Source organism: Hesperophylax consimilis, chromosome 9 (genome assembly GCF_061612785.1).
Source record: "Hesperophylax consimilis isolate HC1 chromosome 9, BYU_Hcon_1.0, whole genome shotgun sequence".
In the NCBI taxonomy this organism is placed as follows: Eukaryota; Metazoa; Arthropoda; class Insecta; order Trichoptera; family Limnephilidae; genus Hesperophylax; species Hesperophylax consimilis.
In genome coordinates, this window is record NC_142844.1 from 30,420,369 (window position 1) to 30,440,146 (window position 19,778).

Genomic DNA, 19,778 nt, shown 5'->3' on the forward strand with positions numbered 1-19,778 from the left:
AAAAGTTCAATCTCCCCTATAAATTTATAAAATTTCATCTTCATATGCAGATGCTTTTCCGAATAACATTTTATTCTGTATGTCATTGCAGAATCCTTCAACGTAGGTGGTGAAATAACAAAATGTAGGTACATTTTGTTTGTTCAGTTTATGTATTTAGAAGCAAGTAATTATTTAGAGAATAGAATTGACTGTCATCTTTTTTTTTATCTTCATTTTTATTTCATACATCTCACAAATAGAATATCAAATTGGCAGTAGGATAACCGCTACTGCGGTGATAAAAACACTTGTTATTAGTAGTGAACTTTATCAATATAATATTTTCGGTACGAAAAGTTTTCTCCGTTAACCCATAATTTTTTAATGTATAAACTTTCAACCTATCCAAAATTATCTCTAGTGAGTACAAAAAATCTCAATAAAGCCACAGAAGATTTTTTATTTTTTATGTCATTGCCAACCAATTATTAATATGCTGCTGGTGTTATAGTTGTAAGTGAAATTTCTGTAAAAACTTTGAATGTAACTCATCTTTATACTCTATTTATTATGCATCGACGTTATCGAAGAGAAACTTTCGTAATTAATTTAATAAGTCCTACGTAATTTTTTGAATTGATTAAAATTTGATTCCATAGACAAGTTTTCTGCCTTGTATGAGACAAGTTCTCTGCCTTGTATGAGAAAAGTTCTCTGCCTTGTATGAGACAAGTTCTCTTCCTTGTATGAGAAGTATTATTACAATCCTTGAGTTCGGCCAAGATGCAGTGTTTAAAACCCTGCGTGTTGCAATTGAAGTAGAAATCTTTTTGTCTGCGCATGAATGCTTTCTTCGTAGACTAAAACTTTATTTGCACTTCATTCCACAATGTTCCCTTGTCGCTATTGTGAGACGTCAAGTAGGTAATCGTCGAGAATCGAAAGAATTCTTGATACAGCACTAGCTATATAATATTCAGTAACAAGATTTACCCTCACCCTTTAAACAGTGTCAAATTGAAGGTAATCGCATTGAAATACTTGATGCAGTCTAATATCAAGCGACCACTTTAACTTAAAAAAATCGTTGATGGATTTAAGAGTAGGTATAATAAATTAGTCATGGGCTTTTTGCAATTCAAATAGTATTTTTGATGTCAAACTCTTTTGGATTCCAGCCACAATTTTTTTCCATTTAATTTTAGCTTGGCAAGGCAACGAGGTTTCATTATTTTAGTGTTTGACAATCGCACAATTAAACTTTTTCTTCTATTAAACTTCTTAACTCCAAAAATAAGATTTGGCAGAAATTTGTAAAACTTTAGCCACTATCTCTCGTTCCTCACCTTAGTCAAGCACTTATTACAGTGTGCATTATTTCTACGATAAATATCTCCTATTTGTTGGGCGCACTTTAGGGGCTGTAATAAAAGAAAATCATAATAATGTTGAAAACGTTTATTTTAAATGCCGCATAACTATCACCGCCGCCGCCCCAATTTCAACTCTTCAAACCGTTTTATGGTCTGCGGGAGTTCGCCGTCCGTTTTTGTTAAACCAGTTACGATTTTAATTTTTATTCGGTTATTTTTGAGGTTCTGCATAATTGGATTGCGAATGTCCGCATTCTATTAGCGTTAGTGGTGTATTTTTGAAAATCAAAAATGAAGTAATGGGCTTTTAAAATAATTAACTCGATAATCACGAAAAAATTGCTTTTTCCTACAATAGTAGGCATAAAATATTACCGATAAATTTTGCATCAGCTCTCAAATCGTAAATCGAAAATGTGGGTATAATATGTAAAAAAAAATAATTAAAAGTGGACAATGTTTTCACGTCAGTACAATTTCAGTCATTCAACTATCAAAGATGGAACACTTAATTAGACTATAAAAGGATAGAAAACTTAATTAGACAATCAAAGGATAGAACAAATAATTAGACGATAAAAGGCTGGAATACTCAATTCAACTTTAAAAGGATGGAACACTTAATAAGACTATACAAAGATGGAACATTTAATAAGACTATACAAGTATGGAATACTTAATTGGACTATAAGATGATGAAACCCTGAATTAGACTATACTAGTAGGCGTGGTAACCGATTTTTTTTAGATATTTTAAGAAATATGATCACAGATCCACATTAATATGTGATTAGAAAAATAGTTAAATTATTTTTGGATCAAATTAATAATCTGCAACCTTCGGAGTTTTGCTAAGGATTTGTAAATCAGATACTTTTAGAAAGATGAAGAAAGTTTTTGTATTTGCTTTAAATTTTTTTTTTTTTTCAAAAGTGGGAGTACCAAAATGATCTAATCATTTTGCTTCTCAAACAATGCGCTATCATGGTTAATATGTTTTTGAATAAATATAATAAAAATTGTTAATTTATTTGAAATTTGCTCACGTTTAACCGGCGTTGCTCGAAATTTATCTACTTTCAATAAATATAATATCCACGTATTATGTATAGGAAAAAAAAACTAAATGATAGTGAAAACACTTCCAAACTACTTGCATAGCTTGGAAGAACTAAGCGCACAAACTTCACTTAATATAATACTATTTAGATATGGGTTTTTGCAAATAGGCAAGAAAAATCTTCAATCATGATCTAAATAATAATGTTGTCAAATATTCCACACATTTGAAATAACGCGTAGCCACTCAGTTGGGAATTCTGCATGTGTATCTGATTAATCGGGTGCAGATTTACTAATTATGCAAATATTAGCAAATCACCAACCCCAATTTCATTCCCTCTGCTACCTCTAGTATTTAATCATATTTCTTAAAGGGGCGAAAATTTCACGCAAACCTGCTTACCAATAATTGGTGAAACCACAACTAATCAGATGCCTGAATTTCACTCCGTCATATAATAATTCATTAGGTAAGGTAGCTGATTGATTGAGTAAATTGCTTAAAATTTGTCTAGCAAATACATAATTATATCTGAATTCCATTAATGTACATTTGGAAGCGCGCTAAGAATAAGAAGATATTATATGCCTTTCTAAAAAACAGGAAATGGACAAAGACGATGATTTCAAGTCTTCACAAGTCATCGTGTAGATCAAAAAAATCTAATTTTACAATTTACACCGTCAAAACTGATGACTTTTTCGAGATTAATATAATATGGTAATGTGCTAATGATATTTTTTCATGTGCCTGATGGCATTATATTTCAACTCATCGCCTTCGTTGACAATTTAAGGGACATGTTAAATATAATGAGCTGAAATATCGTCCAAAATAAGTTGGTTAAACTGCGATCCTTACCAGAATGAAGGTAAGGTCGTGGTCGTGAGGTCGTGAGGTAAGGCTCATCATTCAGAATTGAAACGGTGTTTGAAATGGCTTTTGACGTATTTGGTGATCAGATTTGAATAGCCAGATACTTCCCCACATTCCTCTTCCCCATCTCTTTTCTATTCCTATTACCTTCAGCCTCATAAAATACCCCGATTGGGGATGCCATAGTCTCAATGGCTCCAGATGGTTGGAAGCAGTTTGAACTCTTGTGCGGTTTCACATAAAAAACACACACACACAGAATTCCAACTGTATAAAAGCAGTGGGACTTTAATAGAATTCCCAAATTGGCAATTTTTGTGATGTTTAAAGACGTGGGGAGATCGTTAAGTGGAACCTTGCTTTATATATTGACTTATTTAACATTAAAATCTTTTAAAGTATGTTTTCTATCACCAGAGTAATAATGAGAGTACCTTCCACAGTCAAATGTCAGTCAGTTAGCCTAGTGCACTGGGTGTACTAAATAAACACTAAAAGGTAGCCCGAAAACCCACTCCCTCGAGAATGTGGAAAACCCACAGACATAGGAATTAATAGACGATAAGATAATGGCGAGGGGTAAAATCAACTGTTGAAGAACGAAGGGAGTGAAGCTGACTGTGATTCGTCAATAAATCAATCTGACAGTAAATAGGCATCTCGCATTATAATATCACCATTTACTTCTTAAAAGTAAAATCTGCTTTTGAATGAATAGACATTTTTACATGGGAGCGCAAATTACTCGCCACGTTATGAACAAATTTGCGAAGTCCGAATTCGGAAAAAAAATTCGGTTCTATTTTCAGAGTCGAATATTTCGTTTAAGTATTTAGTTAAGATACTTTTATAAATGTTCATAATTTACTTCCCAGCAACCAACCAGCTTTGTGTTTCGCGTCCAGACGTTTCTCGATGTGATAGTAACAACTGACTCATATTATACGATGTGAATATGCTTAAAATAAAGTAAAATAATGCTTATATATGGAATGTAATACGACAATTGGGTTTATTCTCTTTTTCACATCTATTTTTTCAAGTTTTCATAGTACAAGTCAACATTTTGCCGTGTTATTTCGTAAAATGAACCGATGATGCCACGACCATAGTTCGCACAAGAATGATGACGTCACGTTTTCAAATTTCACTTGAGGCCATACGCGAGCACAGCCGGCTCCAATGGAACCGGTATGGGGAGTGGGGATAATACGCTTTTAATCACTTAGGGCAGGTCTACTAATATTCATATGTCTATGGGAAAACCAAATATTATGTATTTTCTGTAAATTATGTTAGAACATATTACATTCAATTTTCCGCCTTGTGATTTTGCGTATTACTCGTATATTATGTATTATACCGACGCCAGTTAGAATAATTCGATCCTGAAACACCATAACCTAGTTGAATTTTAATCCTTTATCCAAAGCAAACTAATAGTACGCCCGCTCTATGCTCTCTCCCTTCATCGGTGAATGGTGCTAGCAGGAGTGGATGGGTGGATAAAGGGGATGGTGGCGGGGATGATTAATGCCTCTAGCAACTCTTAATCAAAACACATGGAAATTAACCTGTCGAACGGAATCCCGCCATGCCAAATGGCCCTAGTGACATTTACCGCCGGCTAAAGTAAATACGATTCGGCAAAATAATACCGCAAAATGAATAATTATTATTTGTAATCCTCCCGCTCCTGTAGTGTCTGAAGAATTTATGTGCCATATGCCCAAAGGCAGCAAATGTGACCCTGGCCCAGTAATTTGACATCAATTTTGAAGTCAAAACATCCTTCCTCTGTCATAACCTTTTTCCGTATTTCAATCATTCTGACAGCTGGGTTGGAATCTGAGGATTGAAATAATATTCTTCTTGCTTCCTTAAATAAACAAATGTTCTTTATTGCCTATTTCAATTTGTAATTCGGTAAGATTTTCCATATGGGATTTGGAGATTTTTTGAGATATTGTCATAAATGGGTTTCACGGATATGCAGTACAAATTGGTATGGGTACAAATCTATCAGTATAAAGCGGTTGACGACCTTGGTGGCAAAGTGGTATACACTTGGCTCTGAACCCAATATAAGAAGTTTAAAATGTTTTCAAAATCACCAAAGGAATTTAGTTCAAATTAATGAATAGGTTAATTGGTTTTGTGATATTTAAATAAATATTAATAAAAAAATGTTAAGTACTCTCTGTGTAACCTAATGAGCGACAACCATTCACAATCGAGGTTTTACTTGAAATGGCTTAAGTCATGATTAGTAAACAGATTTGGATATTATTCATCTACCAACATTTATATTCAACTTTTGTTTCCTCTAAAAATAATTCGAATTCCTGATAAATTGTGACTGCATGACCATTTTCTTATAAAAAAATAATCATTCAGAATATATCTGAACACAAATTCACGCAAGTGCCCCTGTGCATCAAGTACACAGGAAGACACCAGCAGACACTGGTCATTTAATAGTCACCACTTTCCCATCTCCTGATATCTCTCACATCAATGCGTACATACTACAATAACAAACTCTGAACTCACGTGGAGAAAAAATTCCATTGAATTGTTAAACAAAATTCCATCGGAAAGGGAAACATGTAAAAATCCATATCGGGAGGATTTATGTATTCCTTGGATTAAGACTGTTTCACACAAAATCCTGTTTGTACGATGTGTGCTATTTGCGAACGTACAACCTTTTGTGAACAATTCACATTGCTGGGGCTATAAAGCGAATTCCAAATCCAGGCTGTCGAACAAGGAAACACGGGAACAGGTAACATTTGGGCATATTGTATATATGTACAAGTACACTCAGGGGTTGGTAATCATTTGTTCAATAGCCACTCTTTGATTGAATATCACTTCTGGAAAACTTTCAATTGGATGGTTATTAAGGACACAAAGAACTCCGCCAACGGAAATTTGATTACCTATGAAAAATAAATATTATTTTAATGTATTCAAAGAGTATTAAGACGTGACGGCTGAACGATTTTCTTATGAATAAACAATGAATATTATTTACTTTTGCAAATAAATAAAAACATTTCTTGTTATTTTGGTCGTAAAAGTCGTAAGTTTATCACTAACGATTCTGGGAATATCTTTTAGAAATAATTTCCTACTCATTTTTCAATTTTGAAATTAAGTTTGGGCGTTTATTTTATCAAAATGAAATAGTAAAAGTAAAAAACTGGAAAAAATGGAACAAGAATATGGGGATTAGGAGAAGAACAATGCTAAAAACCTAGCTGTGAAGAACTTGTAACTAAATTACAGGCTATTTTATTGATACTGAATAGTTGTCTCTAAACACAATAACAGTAATAAGGTTGCAAATAAACTATGTTTGATTTTAACGATTTTTTTTAATGTTGTTTTTATTATGTGATTACTTGTATCCTTTTTTATTCAGAACACAATGTTCTCTAAGAATCATCACTCTTTTTAAAATTGAGAACCTTTTTATCGAGATAGGGTATATTTATTTAACATTACGAAATGATGAATTCGCAGAACACAAAGACAATAATAGTAATAAAAGATTAAATTGATATTCCCCGCGCAATCAAACGAAATTGCGAAAAGTTTTTATCAAGAAATTATTTCGACCTGATCCTCCCTCGGGGAATTTAAATCTTATCGTTTTATTACGACAGCAGTTTTAGAAAGTTTACTCATTTTTTAGATTTATTTCGAATAAATGTTCAATGGAACATAGTAGAAGTATACTGTTGGTCATGTACTTTATTTTAATAAATAAACTAACTAACTAACCATCACGCCGCGCGCCGTTTCGTGAAGGAGTAGGCAGAGATGATAGACAGCGACACAACTCTGTCTCGGCAAATACCCCTTGCTTTGTTCACATTTAAATTATACCGTTTTATACATAACCATCTCGTTACTCTTGGTATCTTGTTAATTTATCATTTCTGCAAGAAAGGATTGCATTTCGTTACTCTGAACACAACGCCAGATCGAATTATTTATTCTGTGTACCACATTGTCAAGCAAAGTATACGCAAAATTCATTAATAAAGCGTACCTGCAAAATATTCAACATCCCATGAGATTTATAAATTTTAAATTGTATATTGAAGACATAAAATCAAACTGGCTGAATCTATCTCTTGATGCAAATATTAAAGAACCACAATTTTAATGTTTTCATTGTTCTTATTGTTTAGTTTTTTCTTTTGTTATAGTTTGTGTTGCAATACCTACATCTACCAAATAAGGGTACCTACGTGAAATTAATAATGAAATGATTAATGGAGCTTAGTTTTTTTATCACTTATGCTTCTAACAACTATTTTATAAATACTAGATAGTTTCCTACATATATTTTTTTTAAATGACCCGATTCATGTAGGGTTTTGATTCACTTGATCGCGTCACGCCTCCCTCTGCCGAGCATTAAAATCCATCGCAATATTGAAAATGATCTATTTACTTTTTGAGAGTATCTGATTAGGAATTTGAAAAATAATTGATTTTCCACAATGGTAAAGGCGATATTAGAGTATTCCGAAAGATTTGCAAAATAATGTTCAAGAGAGTGTGGGGAGGGGAACAATGGGGGAAAACGGGGACTTTTGTTAAAATACACGACTAAAGGTGTTCTATCAACCAAGAAAAATCCAACTGGCGGGGAATTACTTCCGATATTGGGTATTTTTTTAGGTAATTCACTGGGATATTCACAAAATCATACACCTGCTCCAAGTATTTATAATTCACAACTAAATTTCATAAAGTTTTTGCATTTTCTCTTTCAAAAACCATGACTTTAAACTTACTTATAATCATCATTCTTAATACATGCTTTTTTATATTTTATTTAAAATAAGTATAAATAACAAAGAAAATAATGCATGACTTTGTTTCGTTTCTGTAATTTTGTTCGAATCGTGTTCACCCTTCTACAGGCACCTTCAAAACCGTCTTTTATAAAGTTCTTCCATCAAAATTATTAAGTAATCGTAAAAAAAGGTAACATTGTGGCTTAACAAGACCAAAAAATGAATCAATGGTTTTTAGTGGTTCGCAATTTTGAACTAGTGGTCCAGAAGAGAAATTAATATATTTATGGCAACAATAAAGAAATGTGTTGTACTTAGAAAATAAATTGAAACTCTTTTTCTTTTAAAAGATCATTTAGTAACATGATGGATTTGATAGCCAGTAGCCAGTAGCCACATCCGTGGGGAGTCCGGTTAGGAATACACAATGCAAAAGGTTAAGGGTTAACATAATAGAATGGCAGCCCGGCAGTGGATCAGGCCGAGGGTATAAAGCAATTATTACTCTAGGAGCTCCCCGTCGGTAGATGTCACTAGAGTGTCTGAACCACATTACCCTATCGGCTCGCGCAGACATTCAGTCGTCTTAATAAGACAACCAAATGTTTGCAGACATAACTCGAGATCACCACGAGGCGGATTAGAATGCTAATCCTCAAATTACAGAACGATTAGCTGACTAAACTCACCTTCTCATCCTTCCTTCATCTCTGGCAAGACGCAAACATTAAATTGGTACAGGGCGAATCCTCGGCATTAAACTTAAATGAAATTGATAAATTAATACTGGCGACGGAGGGCGCTGTCGAAGGAATTGTTCTTTCAGACGTAGTTGGGAAAATTACAAATGGTATTAAAAATTCCCAAATTACAATTCGTATTCAATAACTGCCTAAATAATAATTGGTATTCAAGATCTACCCAAATTACAATTGGTATTCAAGAACTATTCAAATTACAATTGGTATTCAATATTTCCCCAAATTAAGATTGGTATTCAAGAACTACCCAAATTACAATATCTATTCAAGAACTACCAAAATTACAATTGGTATTCATAAACTATCCAAATTACAAAAGGTATTCAAGAACTACCCAAATTACAATTGGTATTCAAGAATTACCCAAATTAAAAATGGTATTCAAGAACTACCCAAATTACAATTGGTTTCAAGAACTACCCAAATTACAATACACTGACTTAGTGCTTGTATATTCAACAGATCATTTAGCAAATTTTACAGGAGACTTTTTTGTTTTTACAGGCAAATTCTAAAAAATTCTCGATTTTGGTCATTTTGTTTAATACATATGTGTAATAGGAAATGTTTACAGAACATTTTTCGATGATTGAAGCTATAATATGTTTTTAAAGGTCGAGACGTTAAACATGGAATAAAAATAATAATGAATGATTATTTTGGATATTGAACATATCGTCTGGATATTGAACAATTCGGCTCCCATAAGTTTGAGGTATTTTTGTTCAATTAGCCAATTAGTGGTAAATTGTATATACAGGATGATTTTCAAATTTCAAACACTTTCATTTTATCTTAGTTTGTAGTTGACTTAAAGTATTACTTTAAAATATACAAACAGCGTCCTTGAGGGGATGTTTTACAAAACTGCCCTATATAAAAAATGGATAAAAAATCAAGATATTCACTTTATTCAAAAGATTATGATTCCAAACCAAACATAACCAAAATATAATAACTAAAATTAAATATTATACACGTTCTTCAAGAATTATCCAAAAATACATACACGCACATATAAATGTGTGTTTTCATGTTTCAATATATGTCTGTGAAAAAAAATAAATAAATAAATAACTTTCTACTACAACACATAAATACCTGTCACACTTAATCACAAACACGTTAACACCTCAGCACAGGTTCACCTAGTGAGGTGTTCACGTAACATACAATATCACACACATACACAGTTTTACCTAAATCAACCTATGTTCTTCATTTTTTATACCTTTTTTCTGTACTTTTTTCTCTGTACTGCAATATAAACCACTGTAATAATTTGTAAAACGTGTATTCAAGAATAGAAATAAATAAATAAATAAAAATAAATAAATCATCCAAATATTGTGTAAGTTTGAAAAGAACGTACAAGTACAAAGGTACCTACAGCTAATGTACAACTATCGGTTGCCGGTGCAAGCGTGATGTGAAATATTCTTAACATCGTACGTATTACGGCCTCCGTGGTCTAGGGGTACTCTTGACTAGAGATCCGGAGGTCGCTGGGTCAAACCCCGGCATGCGTAAGTAAATTTTATTTGATTAATTTATGTTATTTAACAAATTATTCATTTAAAATAACATATAGTTTATTTGCGGAATGTTCCAGAGTGGAAAATATGGTGTAAAGACCACCATCAGAATTGAAATGGCTTTAGCCGTGTTTGGTAACCAGATCTAAATAGGTACTCACTTACCTTCTCTCTTCTCCTTCATCCTCCTTCCTCTCTTTCTCCTCTCCATCTCCTTCCCCTCCAAACTACCTTCAGCCACACAATATACGAATATACCCCAATTGGGTATCCAATGTCTCACTGGCTTCAGATGGTTGGGAGCAGTTGAGACTGTGTGCGGTGTTCCGAAAAAAAAATCAAAATTATTTAGTTTCAATTTTCAGTTGAAAATTGGAACTGATTAGTATTAAATCGAATAAATAAATTAATAATTCTATTATTTATTTTTTGGAATAACTTTATTGAGTAAAACCTCAAATTGTAATATTTAATTATTGAAGACAATATTATATAGGTTCGAGTCCTAGATGTGACCGTATCCTTTTCTGATTTTTCTGTTTCAGATTATCGTTTTGAAATCGCTAATATTGTCTTCAATAATTAATTTAATAATTATTTATTTGTGTGTTGTTAGTTTGTTTTTTTATTGTTTCGTTACCTACATTTGACAAATGTAATTTTTAAAGTTTACTTGCTTTAGAAAGATTTTTTTTAATTCAAAAAGTCTTATTTGCTGTGAGCTTATTATTTATGTTGATTATCGTGAATAAAATATTTTTTTTTTAAATACTTTCAGCTCTTAAAATCCTAAAATTATAGTATCCCGAGATTTGGGTTATGGGTCTGCGCTAGTATATCAAAACATTTATTATTGTTAGTCGTGTGCTTAGTTGGTTTAACTGTGGTTCCTACATAAGAATATGTTTATTGTTTTTTAAGTGACTAAAAAAAAAAAACGGAAACTTTTAATTGAATGAATTCAAAATTGAAAGATTTGAACTTCGTTTTCATCAGCAATCTCAGCAGTGATAACGGACTAAAGATGTGTCGTAGATGTCTCTCAATCAGGCTATGAGAACAGTCGACTTCTTGCACATTTCCATGTCCTGGCTCTTTTATTGTATTTCTTGAATAAATATAAGTTTTAATGCATTAATATAATTTATTAAGACTCAATTTAGGTAAAATCCCTAACGGTGTAAATAAATAATTGAATAAATAAATAATAAATTGAGCATCTTGTATATTTGCCTCGAAAATTCAAGAAGTACATGTAAAATATAGTGAAAAAGCCTATAAATAACATAATTTTAAGACTTACCTTTTTTTGAGCTACTGGTCTAAGGTTTATTGATTCTGGGGTCGGTGAAGTCATTTTTCAGTTCAATAACAGTATATATTCGCAATTAAACGTAATTTAGTGGAACAATTTAGTTGTTAGAAAATAATTAAAAATCAAAATGGCCGCTTATTTTAACTAGCCGACCCCTGATTGGTTCAAAGTGGAAATTGAACATTCAAGACCTCAACGTTCGGTTGGATATTGAACAAATTTCTATGAACATTTAAAAAAATATTATATTCATAACGTTGAGTGTTTGCATGTTCAATATAATTATTTGAGTTTGAACAAATGAGAACTAAAACATTGTTCCATGGGTGGATATTGGCACTCGAAAAATGCTGAAAATGTCACATAAAAACCAAAAAATATGTGTTTTTTCAGCTTCATTAATGCGCAATAGGCTAATGAATATATTGGAATTCATAACTCAGTTTTGCAAAAAAAGGTCTATTGAACATACAAAAACTAGGACAGCGAATAGGTATACAAGAACTAGCCAAATTACAAGAACTACCTGATACTTATTTTATTCCTTAAAAATAATGTTGCGTCATTAACGATTGTATACCACAGTTAAGATAATCTAGTGGCGCATTTTGCATTCATTCATTATCTCTTGCTAAGCTGAAATATTTTTTTCTTCATTTTACAGGTTCTTAGGAGGTCTGCTGTGGGATCTAAACTCATCAAAAAACGGTAAGGTTTTACTTCAATAGCGTTTTGTAAAAAGATAGATCATATTTTATCTCTTTCAGCAAACACGTACGTTTGCTCACATCAAAAGAAATGTAAAGCATTTCATTAAGAAAAAGATTGGAATATGTATTTTTAAAATAAATTATCTACCTAGACCATAACAAAACAAGTTACGGCATGATCTAAGTTTTAAAAATCACTTTTAATGAACAACAAATAACATCGAACAAAGATAAGATTATTAATAAAGAATCAGTTTGTAGTTGAATGATAAAACAGATGTTTTGAGCTGAAAAAAGTAAAATTCAGACACCAAAAGTTATAAGATTTCATGACGCCGGGACACACTTTTTCAGAGAGTTTTTGCTGTTTCTGAACTCGGTGTTTTGCTACTATAGTAAGGATTAACTTCCAAAACTAATCAACACTTTCAGCATATTATAACACGCTCCTCCATTTAAACCATTCCCAAGCAATATAATTATATCTAGCCAGAACATTTTCGTCTTCTTTAAAGTGCTTACAATAATAATAATTAAAACATCTTCTTGAACATTTTAACGCTGTAAAATTAACCAGAATTTGGTTAAAACGACATTGGGAGGCCTGCTCCAGGCAGATTACCATATGACCAGACGCCTTGGGTCGGGAAGCTTCATGGCTCATTACCGACACGATATAGACTTACCCGTGCAGAAAAAATTGCCTTTGTCATTTTAATAAATTCTTTTATGCTGTAGATACCTACCGCCCAAAGGAACCCCAGAGAAGGGAGCCTTTTTTGAATATACAAACTTCATTTTGGAATATATTTTATTTTATTAGGCAGATATTTTGGTGACCGCATAATTTTTCTTTAAAAATTGAATTATAAAGCAGCAAATTACAAGAACTGTTCAAAGGAACTATTTTTAGCTTTTCTATTTTCCGCACAAGATTATCAACTACCCAGAGCCAGTTAAACTATGGAGTTCGTAAATTGGCTATGTTGCAAAATTTCACAAAATAAAGAGGTGTGGGAGATGGGGGGAGATAAAAGTTGGGAATCACCCAGCTATGCAGATCGCAAAAAAACGAGTTAATTACAAATCATTGTGAGTACAAAAAAAAACTTTTTTTTGTTTTTTAATGTAATTATAATTGAGCATTTTATTGAAAAATCGTAATGAGCTATTGAGTTCTGAATTATTATTTACTAGGTATCATTAAACTGTCAAAAGGACGTAGTTTTTTTTTCGTTTCATATCTTGCGATATGGAGTTAGTTTTTAAAATTTATTTTCGATGAAATGACAATATTTATTTCTTTTTGGAAAAGTTTACACTATCTCTAAATTAGCATACCTTCGTATGAAATTTAACAACAAGCATTTTCAAAATAACTACCTCGATATAGGATTAGCTTATTTTAACTACCTTTTTTTAAATCTAAAAATTATCATTTTTAAGCTTAAATTGAAAATTAATCTGAAACTACTTTAAGAGTCTTTTTATTATTTAAATAAATTCATCTTTTTTCTGTTATCGAAAAGTTATTTCATGTTATTATTATTTACAATATTTTATTACTTATATTGGGTGGGGCAAAAGTAATCACCCAATGTTCTATTGCTGTAATTTTTTTTTAATGATAAACTTTAAAATTTCTTCAATTGTTTGTAAATCGATACATGTCTTGTTGATTTGTATCCTGCGTTTGTTTACTTCACAAATATTAAAACCGAATTGACATTTGGCGTCATTTGCAAAAGTTATAGCGTTTTCCAATAGGGTGATTACTTTTGAATTCCCTCGTCAAAGATTAAAGTATTGCATAAAACAGTAAAAATATTCTCTTTATGGCAAAGAAAATATTTTATAATTTTTTTAATCACTGTGTAATAATTTGTGTATGTTTTTAAATTATTCATTACATAATTTTAAAAATATAAATATATTTACAAAAAATTTTAACTTTGCCAATTATGAACTTTTCACCGCTGATAGTGAATTATAAAGAGGGTCTATTTAGAATTGGTCTTGAAAAGAAGGAAATTAAGCGACTGTCTGCTGTTATTATTTGAAACTTGAAGGATTGCGGTTGTTTTGGTGCGCAGGCCTCTTAAATTCTGTATTACTAAATACACGGGTGAGTATTTTAATAAATATTGGTGAGTAAGCGGTAAGTTACGCAAAACACGTGAATTCGGTTACAATGGTTACACAGTTTCTATCGGAACGTAATGTTGTTACAGATTTAAAAATAATTCTTTCATTTTTTTAACACAGGGTTGATACAGGGTTAATAACACATCAAAAGAGCTAAAATAGTACTTACCATAAAGAATAACGAGTTCTATATCTTACGGTCTTTAATTTGTTGTGATCTTTACTCATCAGCAATTCAGTGATGCTTTACATAGGCATATACATTGGTTATTGATATGGTCTGTACTGTCAACTTGTCGTAAACGTGAAACGCTGTCGTATATTTCGATACCAAAATTCCTTTGTCTTTTTGCTCTTATTTCTTTACTATGGTTGATATACATTGATGGTTTTGATACATATCTCATTTTAGGCCTAACTTAAGGTATAACTGTCTGACATTAAGAAATCTTAAAGGTTGGAAAAGTGACTTGACTTGTTGGATGCCTGAAGGGCTTTCTGAAAATGAGTTACAGGATTTTTTTTTTTTTTTTTTTAATATTTTTATTTATTTTATAAAATACAGTATAATGTTTAAATTTACATAGTAAGAACATATTTCAATAAAATTAACATGTTTACCTTTACAAGAGTCTAAAACTCGTGTGTAAAGGGAAAATAATAAAAACTTAACATACATATGTAAATAGAAGAAAAAAAGAATCATAAAAACATATAAAGTGAAGAGATTTTAGTTTTTTTATATAATAATTTATAAAATAATTTAGTGAGATATCATCGTCATTCTAATTCGTTAAATTATTTATTGTAGTGAGGTTAATTTTATTTTTAAATTTATTAAAATCCGGTTCTAATCTCATCTCAGTCGTTAATTTATTAAACCATACCACTCCAGTGTACGTGTAATAGTGTTGTGCAAAACTGGTATGCATTAATGGAGTCCATAAGCGACCCATTGTATTTTGCCTATTGCTCTCGACACGAACCATGGCATGGTGTGACTTCTTATACAGATCTTTGTGGATTTGAAGTAGCGTATTTTTCGTATATGTATTTTTTAGTGATGGGACTTGAAAATCTTGGAAAAGTTGTAAGGTTGGGTAGTCTGATGGTTTTTTTATTAAAATTTTTATTAACAACCTTTGAGTGATTTCCAGCGGTAAAAGTGATGATTTGTAAGCTCCCCCCCACGCAACGATACCATACTGTATTATTGAATGGGCTAGAGCGTAGTAAATATTTTTAAGAATTTTTAAGTTAAGTATATTTCTTAGACTAATAAATATGTAAATGAGTTTTCTTAATCTATTTATGATATTGTTTATGTGAGTTTTCCACTTAAGTTGACTATCTATTATTACACCTAAATATAATTTCATTTTTATTTCCTATGGATAAACAGTCATTATTTTGGCAAGTAGATTTTTTTGATATGCATTTTTTTGAATGTATTTTAATATTTAATGTAATAAAAGGGTTTATTTTGTTTATACTAAAAATTATATAATATGTTTTTTCAATATTTAATGTTAATAAGTTTTTATCAAACCATTCTTTTAACGTATTGATATCATTGTTAGCAATTATTTCAAGTTCATTCAATGAATTCGCTTGAAATATAATTGCAGTATCATCTGCATATGAAATGAGTTTTCCTGTTAATGGTAATTTAAAGATATTATTAACATATAATATGAATAGAAGAGGGCCCAATATGGTGCCTTGTGGTATTCCAAAGTCACTTGTGTTCGGTTCACTGAGAGTGTTATTTATTTTTACATATTGACTTCTAGAGTTCAGGAAACTTTCTATCCACATTTTGGCATTATCTATAATTCCTATTTTGTTAAGCTTGTAGAGTAATTTTTTGTGACTTATGCTGTCAAAGGCTTTCTTTAGGTCTATGAATATTGCAAGAGATTTTTTGCCTTTGTCTAGTGCTTGATGTATTTTTGTTGTTAAATCTATAATTGCGTCCTGTGTGCTTATTTTTTCGCGAAATCCAAATTGTTGGTCACTCAATATATTATTAGTTTCAATAAATTTTAGCAGTTGCTTTTTTGCTACCTTTTCAAAAATTTTTGAGATATTTGATAATACTGATATAGGTCGGTAGTTATTAATTTCTTTAGTATCACCTGATTTAAAAATCGGTGAAATAATAGTTTTTTTGTAAATAGATGGAAAGATTCCTTTTTTAAGACTATTATTTATGATATGTGTAATAGGTTTTTTCAAAAAGTTAAGATTTTTTTTCAGAATTTCAACGGTTATCCCATCAAAACCTGGTGCGGACTCAGTTTTTAGGTTTTGTATTATAACAACAGTTTCTTGTTCGGTTATCGTTTCGAATGTTTTTACCGTTTTATTTAATGAAGCTACTGGAATTCCTGATGTGGTGGTATTATCTATGTTGTTAGTAATTTCGTTTGCGAGATTTTTTCCGACATTTGAAAAAAAATTATTGAAAGCATTCGCACATAGTTTTGGGTTATCAGAAACTTGCATCATATTATTGTTAATGTGCAGCTTTAAAATGTCACTTGTCTTTCTTTTTTTATCAATTATTTCATTTATTGTTTTCCAAATTTTTTTACCACTGTTACCTGAATTTAACATCTTTTGTTTGTAGAATTCTTCTTTGGTCATTTTAATTAGTGCCGTTAGTTTATTTCTGTATTTTTTAAAATGTAAAATAATCGAATTATTTAGTGGGAATTTTTTTGTAAGTTTAAATAATTTTTCTTTTTCTCTAATGGAAACCACTAGACCATGGGTAATCCATGGTTTAATTTTTTTGAATTTTTTTTTTATATATTTTTTTGTGTATTTCACAGCTTGAATCTTTTATATGCTTTTGTAAGGTGTCATGAAATTTTAAAGCACTATTATTTACATCTTCTGTGCAGAGTATAGATTCCCATGTTTCGTGAGACAGTTTTTCATGAAGTATTTGTTGGTTTATCGATATTTTAGGCATGTTAGATTTATTACTATTATTAATGTTTTGTTTTTCTATGTTAAGGTTAAGAATACATGTATGATGGTCCGTTATGTTGTTTCTCCATATTATTGTTTGAAGATTATCAATGTAGTTGGAATTACACCATATGTGATCAATAATTGATGGTATTTGATTATTAAATTCTCTAGTATATTTATTAATACAGGGTTTAAAATTTAAAGCGGTCATCATGTTAATATAATTGTCCTTTTCAATAATGTGATTATTTTCAGCAATGTTAATATTAATATCGCCAATTAGAAAATTATTTGTACATTTATTATTTAAAATAATATTATTCAATTCTCCAATAAAAGTGGATATAACAGCAGAGTGTGTCCTGTATATTGATATTATTTGTATAGGTAGTTTATTATTAATGCTCAGTCTTATAATAATACAGTTTGCATTAGTCATATTCGTTTCAGTAAAGAGTACGTCTTTAAATATCGTCTTCGTGTATATAACAATACCACTATTTTTGTTAATATAATGTGAGCTAAGAAAGTAGTTGTAATTGGGGAGAGTTGGGATGATTGAGTTGGTGTTTAAATGTGCTTCAGTCAGTATGATTATGTCAGGATATTTGTTTAATAAATTTAGGTTTACTAGAAAATGATCAAAATTTTTCTTTATAGATCGTATGTTTAGATGCATTACGGTAAATGAATCTGGAGTCGTTTGAAGTATTGTGTTACAGTCATTAGAGTTGTCACAAATTACATTTTTTACGTAAAATTTTTTTTCCAGATGTTGAATAATGTAGTCATCCATTTCTAGTTTTAGCAAAAGGACTAAATAATATATAAGCGTTTGATGCATTTTTGTTCAGTGAAGCGAAGGAATATATTTTAAAAATATTATGATATTGGTAATTGTATTGTATATAGTTTTTAAACGGTTGTGAAATGTTTTCTTTAAACACATTTAAAGTTTTGAAGAATTTAAACGATATTATAATTTGTAGTATACAATGAGAGTTTTTCGTAAATGGAAATAAATTGATATGTAAATTATTGGAAATTAATATACAGAATTTTATATAAAGTACTGAAGGTATATTATAGTTTTTATAATACAATCTAACTAGTAAATTAGTTTTATGATATAGTCAGAATTCTATTTTTTCCAAAGCTATTTTAAGCATTCTTTGATAATATGGGCAAGCTTTATTATTTGCTAGGTGATTTGTTGGTATTTTTAGATTGAATCTTTCATTTGTTGTGGCACAATTTTTACATTTTGGAGAAGTTTCCTTATTTTCACAGTCCTTGTAGGAGTGGTCTCCTGCACAGTGCATACACGACATTTTATTTGTTACCTTTTGTAGGCATCTGCTTGATGTGTGCCCAAATTGATTACTTTTGTATTTTTATCAGAGGACCAAGCAAAGTAAGGACAACTTCCCCGCAGCCTGCTATACAGTATCCTATATGACTTTGACGTAAGGCAAAGTAGAACTAAGCAATATCTCAAGATCTTGAACATTATTTAATATATTGAAACATTACATTCCGTTAAAAAATCTATTTGTCCTCCTCAGCAAAGCTTGTTGCCAATTATTATGCCTAAGTACATATAAGATTTAAAAAAAATATTTTTTTGAATAGATAAATTTTTTGTACTTTAAATAATGTTTTAAACGTTTAATAATTTCAAAATTCAAATCATTTCCGAAGTTGTAGCATTTAGAAGTGAGCGCGGCAGAGTCGTCCCGAAACTCAGGTAGCGATCGGACGAATGTCTATAGTCAACATGAGAGCCCAACAGAAGACTAAAAGGGCCAAGAAATTGAAAAGAGCTGCTCTAAAGCAGTCAGAGGATATCGCGGTAACAATGCAAGACCTCATGTACGGTAAAAGAATTGCAGAAGGTAATTAAAAAATATATGTTTAGAGCGCTGACGCCGTAATGTTATTTCTATTGCGTTTTATTCGAAACTACTTTTTTCAAACTAGTGTACAAGATATCTCAAGATCTACTGAACCGATTTTGTTAAAATTTACAACACATATTTTTGATAGTAGGTATCTATTATTATAGCGCATTTATTTTTTGTTTTTGCCACGTTTGAACTTATTAAAGTTATAATTATTTTTTATAAATAAATATTACATTTATTATAAATATTTTTTTTCAAACGGCTGTAATTTCAATTGTGTCAAAATCAATTTTTAATTTTTACCATTCTTTC

General features: G+C 30.8%; 1 protein-coding gene across 1 annotated transcript in view; it reads left to right on the forward strand.

The window, feature by feature from the left end:
* Positions 1-19,778, forward strand: part of kek2 (leucine-rich repeat, immunoglobulin-like domain-containing kekkon 2 protein) — a 539,018-nt gene that overhangs the window by 447,175 nt on the left and 72,065 nt on the right. The window contains exon 4 of the mRNA XM_089635902.1: positions 12,390-12,433. The gene's annotated coding sequence lies outside the window, so the exon portion shown is untranslated. The remainder of the gene's footprint in view (positions 1-12,389; positions 12,434-19,778) is intronic.